Here is a 7,958-nt window from a genome sequence, read left to right on the forward strand (position 1 = left end):
TTATTCGCCATTAAAAACTTGTATTCCCCTTCTCTTATTATATTACAACACAACTTTTTCATATTATTAATGTTGATTTTGAAATAAATTCTTGATTTTTTTTTTTTTGTAACTTTATGAATGCATGTTGGCCTATAATTAATTTGAAACATGTATGCATGCACCTCTTGCATTGTGATGTTTGAAAACTAAAATAAAAAAAAAAAATTTTGAAATTATTTAATCTAGGCCATAAATCAAAGCAACAAAAAAAAACTTTTCATTTCAATAAAGAATTTAAAAATAATTTTTCCTTTATACCTTTATAAGTTTTTTTTTAAATGAAATTATACCTATATTATTTTACCACATAAAAAATACCTAATTCATTAATTAGCCTTAATTTATTAACTAATTAATTTCATTATTTTAAAGTTATTTCAATGTTGATTTAATCCATGTTAAATTTTCTATTGAGAATTTTAATACAAAATCACAATTAAAACATTAAAACAAACACATGCATTTTAAAAATATCTACACTTTTATCAATTATGCTTATTAATTAGTTTTTAATTTCAAAAAAAAATAAATATTTTGTACGGAGTTTATGAAATCTAATTATTGTTTACACTTTGAGAGATTAGCTGGTAAAAAATTAAAATTCCATTATTTTAACGCGCCAAAAATAATAAACAAAGGAAAATGTTTTCAATAATGAATAGATTTTCAAATTCCATTAAGTGTAAAGAAAATGTGTTTTATTTAATTTAAAAAACGTCGCAAATTATTAAATAATATCGTTTGTTCGAATTCAAATATGTATTTTTAAAAAAAAATGTGTATTTTTTTCGCACAAACTGCTTTAAAATAAAAAAGGAAATTTTTATCGAAGTTCGATTTTTATCCGCTAAATGTCACCATCGACTAGCGCCATTTTTTCCTTTGAGATGAATAAGTCTGACTTTCGTAGTTTCCGGTGAGTGGTGGCCAGTGCTTCAATCGCGGCGGAGTGAATGTTAAGGCGCGGTGGGTCGACTGTCAGTGTCTTTTTAGTTTTATAGTTTTTCAGTTAATTTTGTTGGATTTTACTAGTTCTTCTGTTATTTAAAAGAAAAAAAAAAAGATTAGAAAAAAACAAAATATTGTTATTTTTATCTGTGTGTTATATAATTTTTAGCATTTGACTATTTCAAATGGTAAGCCATAACCAAATTATTAACATATATATTTAGTCATATTGAATTTTTATTTTAGAGGATGGTTGTTGGTTAAAAATCAATTTTAAATTTGCTTGGATACTTTTTTATATGTAATTTTTATATAATCGATCATTCGATAAGTGTAAAAAACTATCAAAAGTTATAAAATATAAAATTTAGTGTGTATGTATATATATATATATATATAATGCGCCGGCGCACAATATGAAAAAAAAAATGTAAAAAAATCAATTTGAATAAACCTAATCGGTTAAAAATTTAATATTAAGAACTGTTTGAGTAAGTTATATCATTATTCTCATTTAGTTTTCTTCATAAAATATGCCTTTTATACAAAAAGTATACATATATATGTATATCAGAATATGAAATAGGCTTATATAGGCAATATGAAATGTAGTGATATTATATGGGTGAATATTTTTTATTAGAAAAAATTTTACTTATATCGTTTTCCTTCCATTTTTATATGCTCTCGAATACGTTTTATCATTTCGTAAAAGATAAGAGAATTCACGGTTTAAAGAGAAATTCAAAAATAATGATTTTTACTTGATGTGAAAAAAATTTTTTTTTTTTCTGTGAGACCTTATCAACATTATATTAGGAAAAAAATGGATTCTTTTTCGTGTAAGCAAATATAAAATACTTATTATATTGTTATTCGAACATATATAACGAATTCGAATTTATATTTATTGGAGTGCAACGTAAAACGAAACGAAAAAATTGAAAAATGAAATTGTATATTTGCCGTATATAAATTTGTACATCGGCACTGACCGTTTCAAAATGGCGGTTTGCGGTTTCTTACATTTATTTTCTCTATGAAATGCAAAATCTTTATCGAGCTATTTTTGATGATGGCTTGTAACCTTTAATTTTTTAGAAATTTTTATTTAAATTTACTTTTGAGTTTATGGTTTTTTGTTTTTGGGATTATTTTTTTTGTTTGATTTTAATAATATTAAACATAAAATTAAATAATTAAAAATGTATTGATTTTTTCACGGTTAAAAAACAAAAAAATTTTTTATAAATATCTTTTCAAAGCCATTATGAATGCAGATTTTTTTTATATATTTTAATATGTATGTTATTAATATTATTAATATAGTTAATTTTAATACATTGTCATAGAAATGTAGAAGCCAAATAATATTTTGCCAACATAATAAGTTAATAGTCAATCACACACATTTAGCTAAAGTGAGAATTTTTTATTTTGTAATCAATAAGTTTGGCAATATAACAAACACTCATTCTATATATTAATAATATTTTTAAATATTGATGACACTATTTAAACGTTATTATAGTATCATGATATAATAATAATGATGATGATGATGCATTATGAATCAGAAAGAATTATGTGAAAAACATTAAAAATAATTACTCTTGAGTTTAACTAAAGAAGTTTTTTTATTATTTTTTTGGATTGAGTTGGAAATTTATTACAATTTTTCTTTTTTTTATGGGGGAGGGGGAGGCCTAATCTGATTACAAGGAAATTTTATAGGTTAAAAAATTAATGTGCAAATAAAGTCTAAGCTTTTTTTTTAAAAACTGAAATAAATAGAAATGTCTGGGTAAGGGTATTTAGAGAAAATCAGATAAATGCACACATAAAGTCATCTTAATGCCTGATTTTAATTAAAATAAAACGTGTAAGCAAAAGTTTTTTTTTTTTTTTTTTCTTATCCAAATATATATATTTATGACTGAAAATAAATTTAAAAAAAAAACAGAACAACAACAACAAAATATTTTTTTTTTTTTGTACTTTGTTTAGGCTTGTAGGAAATTATTTTATGAGGCTTCATGTCGATCAATAAAACAGTCAGAAATCTGCATATTTTTCTGAGAGAAAGGTTAACCGCACCTGAATGTTCGTGTTACAACATTTATTAATTTTTTTTTTTTTTTCATTAGTGTGTATATATAGAAGTTTTTTGTTTTTAAAGTTTTTTTTTTTTTTTAAATATTTTATTAAACGCACATTTAACAAGATTTCAATTGATTAATTATATAAATATTTTAAACTTGCAAAGTTTTTTTTTTTAGTTTTGATTAATAATTGATTGATGTAATATTTTATTTAGAGGAGCGTGTTTTTATGTTTATGTAGTGCAAAATTAATAATAATTTTATTTCGACGTAAGTAATTATTATTAAAAAAAAAAAAATTGTAATGACGATTTAACATTTTGTTAGCTTTTTTTTTTTTTTTTTAACAATAATGTATCTTTCTCTCTATGTTAAACTCGTACTTGAAAATTTTTTAACTGACTAACAGTTTATTTTGAGAATATCTAAAAATAATTCAGGTGGCATCGTTGAATCTTCTCCTGTTCTAATTTTCTAATATACGATTATTTAAATATATTTTATTTTATTTATTTTTTTTTTTTCGACGCAATTGATTAAGTAAATATAAAAAAAAAAAAAAAAAAAAAAGATTAAAATTTTTCCAAGTCAGGTTAAATCTTGAAAATCGAATTAATATTAAATGAAAAAAAAAAAAGTTATTTTCCTAATAAATTTAATTTTATAACGTTTGGGTTTGTTTAAAAAAAAAAAAAAAAAAAAATTCGCATCATTTGGGATTTTTCGTAGAAAAATAAAATGTCGGAATAAAAACAATAAAATCATTTTAGGAATTGTTTTGTTTTGTTTTTTTTTTTTATAAAACGGCAAAGGTTTTATTTTTGTATTTTTCGATTTACTACCGTGAAGGTAATGTAATAACATAACAAAAACAAAAATAGATTAGCATAATACAAGCATTGAAAGAATCATTCAAAAGGAAAAAAAAAAAAAAAAACAATTTCTAACTCGTTCAGACATATTTTAACATCGTGAAAATAAATGAAGTACAAAAAGAAAAAAAAAAATTAAAATGTTTGAGAAAATTAAGTAAAAAATGTTTTTTTTTTTTTTTACTAGAAACAATTGATGATGATTGTTGTTGTTGTTGTTGTTTGTCTCTTTTTTTTTTTTTTTAAACAATGAGAGTATATGCGTGTATAAGATATTGTTATCTTTGGTAACTATACATTTAAAGATAGGGTAATGATAATAAAATTAAGGTTTAATTGATGATGAATTGTTGACTCCCATGATGACGAAATATATGTGTGTGTGTGCGTGCGTGCGTGAGTGAGTGTGTGTCTGGGCGTGCGTGTACATGTATGAGTGATTAAATGTGTCATTTTTGAGTTCAAGAACAAATTATGTAGGACGCTAAGCCCACAGTTTTAAATTCACCGACATAACATTATCTAGTGAAGAGAAATTTACAAAAAGAAAAAAAAAAAAACAATAAAAAAATTTTTTTTTTTATTGTTATATAGACAATAATGATGATTTTTCTGCCAATATTTTGTTACATTTGTTAACTATAACTTTTTTTAGTTTTGTTTTATTTCGTCATGATGTAATCGTATATATATAAATTTACAAGAAAAAAAAAGAGTAAAAAAAGTTTGATAATAACGAATTTTATTCCATTTTAAAACTTAAAATATCAATGAATTTCTTTTTGTCATTTCTATATGGGAGGGAGGGGGGAAGGGAAACAATTATGATTTTGTAACTATTGATTGGATTTGTTAGATTTCTTTAAAAAAAAAAAAAAAAAATTTTTTTTTATAGTAGTAGACGAGGAATTTTAAAAAAACTAGGGATCTTTTTTTTTTTTTTTTAATGACGATTCTATTTGTATCATATTTTCTATGTAAATCCCCTTTAAGCTCTTGTGTCAAAAAAAAATAAAATAAAAAAATTGCCAACAACAGACTTTAAAAATAATTTATTAATTTTTTTTTTTTTTTTTTTTTTTTTTGGCACAGCCCTCATTATTTTTCATCCATCAACCAAACAACAAAAGAAAAATATTTGTTTTTTTTTTTTTATTTTTTTTCAAACTAATTATAATTAATTATGTTGGACTTATATTATTATTATTTTTCTACGATATTTTATTGGTGCCTTGTAGTGTGTGTGTGTGTGGGGGGGGAGGGGAGGGGGAATGATTTGCAAAAATCTCAATGATGAATTTTGATATTAAAAAAAAAAGTAACTTATTGAATTTTACCCAGAGTTTTTTTTTTTTTTTTTAGACACTTGACTAGTAAAAGGTCATATCGGTCGATAATCGATTAAAAAAAAAAAAAACGAAAACGATAACGAAAGTCATCATAAACATTTTCGTGCAAAGGTTTTCCGCCAATCTATCACATAAACGATGAATGCGTGTGTGTGTGTGTGTGCGTGTGCGTGTGCGTGTGCGTGTGCGTGTATAAATAAATGCGCATGGTAAAATATCAAGAGAATTATAAAATTTTATATCCGGCATAATAAAAATCATGATGTGGGAGGGGGGGGGGGGTAAAAAAGGTTTTTTTAAAATATTTTTTTCGATTACATAATAAAAAAAAATCCCTCAAGAAAAAAATTTAGAATTTTTTTTTTTGAGTTTAAAAGAGTTTGTGAATTTTTACACTGTTGATTTTTAATTTAATTAATGTTATAATGAAAAGAAGACATAATGATGATGATGATGATGATAATTAAACGAGACATATAGAAGAAAATTCTAACAAATAAAATATTTTTTTTTTAATTTTAAAATTTTCTAAAACGTCAGTCAGGCAATGTTTAATATACTTTTTCATAAGAGTATAGGAGAGCGGAAAATAAAGGATTATTAAATGTAGGATATAAGGAAGAGGGGGAGTAGGAGGACTAGGAGGAGGGGGAGGAGAGATCATAAAGGGCGTTGTTAAATGTATACATATACGAATGCATTCTGATGATGGTTTTGAAAGTAGTAAAATTTCAACCTTTTTTCTCGAGCAATTAATCCTTCTTTTCTTACACACGTGTGTATACATTTAAAAAAATTTTTAACGGTGATTGTATGACGTCATTAAAATCAACCGCCAATTTTTTGTAATTTTTATTTCTGCTCTTTTTTTTTTTTTTTTTTTTTTGTCATTCGTTTCATTGGTAATAATTTTTCATGAGACGGAAAAAAAAAAAAAAGAAAATTATGCAATGAGTTATATTTAAATAAAATTATCTCACCTATTATTTCGAGCTGTTTTTCTTTTTCTTCTGAAGGTCTCGAGTCGTTTTTTAAATTGATAAAAAGCATTGTTTTAAAAAAAAAATAAGTTGAAAATAGTTTTTAATTTTGTCGCTCTATTTTATATTTAAATGCTTGCTTTTCTCTGGGAATTTTCATTTTTACTTATTAAAAAAAAAAAAAGAAAAAAAAAAAAAAAAGTGTTGTTGGAAAACGTGTTGCCCGAATCGTTTAAAAACATTTAAATGTGTTTGGAAAAAAAAAAAAAAAATTTTTTTTCACTTTGATAAGGAAACGGGGGCGGAGGGGGGGAAATAGAAAATACTTAACGAAAATGTAACGGAAACGTTTTTTATTATATTATTCGTTTAATATAAAACGAACGTATTTCGAAGTTAGAGAGAGAAAGAGAGAGAGAGAGAGAGAGGGAAAACTTAAATTCGGAAAATAAAATAAAATTGATTAATTTTCTTTTTTTTTTTTTTTTTTTACGATAATGTAATGGAGAATGAAATGCTCCAATTATTTTTATTTCGCGTTTTTTAAAAATATTTAATTGGCATACATCGCATTGGTATCCAAGCACAATGTTAATAACATACGTACATAGATCGGATAAATAATTTTGCGGTTTATTAACTTTTTTATGAAAACTCTCTCTCTTTCTCTCTCTCTCTCTCTCTGTCTAAGTGTAACGAATTAAAATCCGCCTTCTTAATCTTAAAATTAAAGTTTTTTTATTTTTATTTATTTATTTTTTATCCGTATCTAATCGCGTGATAAATATGCTCTATGCCGCCGCGTTTTATTTTTTTACTTCTCTCTTTTTTTTATGAGGGGCATCATATCATGGTTGTCTGCTTGTAAACGATCGGCGTAAAAATTTGTTGCCCCCCCCCCCATCCTCCATAAGATATGTTCGTAGCAAGTAATAAGCTAACTTATTTATAGTTTAGTGAGGTTTTATTCCGATGAAATACTAATCGAAAGTTTTTTAAAAACCTAATTTTTTTACAAACCTGAGACGATTAAGGTATTACGAATGCCAAAAAAATTATTGACGTCAATTCTCAAAGTATTATTTGTGATATCGTGTGTGGCATACATACGAAAGAAAATACAAACGAGTTGATTTGTTGTTGTTGTTGTTGTTGTTGATGGTTTTCGTTAAACCATCATGTTAAAAAGGGGGTATGGGGGGGAAATTTTCTCGGCATGATATTATTTTCAAAACCGAAAGTCGAATTAACATTCAGATATTAACTCTGGGTTATTCGTATAAATATATATTTAAGAAAATTTGTCGGGTGAAAATTATTGTCGGCGTTCGTACCACATTTTCTTTCTTTACACGTTCAAATAAATAAATATTTAAGGGAAAATTATTTATAGAAACATTTATTAAAATGATGCTGATACATTTTAGTTATTATTATTTTAAATTTTTTTTATTACAAATTATAATTCGTCGCGGAGACAAATCATAATCGTTATTACAAATGCGAAAATAAAATTGAAAAAAATAATAATAATAATAAAAATTAGTTAGTTTTATTTATTTATTTATTTTTATTGACGGGTAGAAATAAATAAAAAGCGTGAATAATTACGAAATTTGTTTTTTTTTTTTTTTACTCTATTTAATTGAAATTTCAAAAAAAAAA

This window comes from Pediculus humanus, genomic scaffold, assembly GCF_000006295.1.
Source record: "Pediculus humanus corporis 1103172107383 genomic scaffold, whole genome shotgun sequence".
Taxonomy (NCBI): domain Eukaryota; kingdom Metazoa; phylum Arthropoda; class Insecta; order Psocodea; family Pediculidae; genus Pediculus; species Pediculus humanus.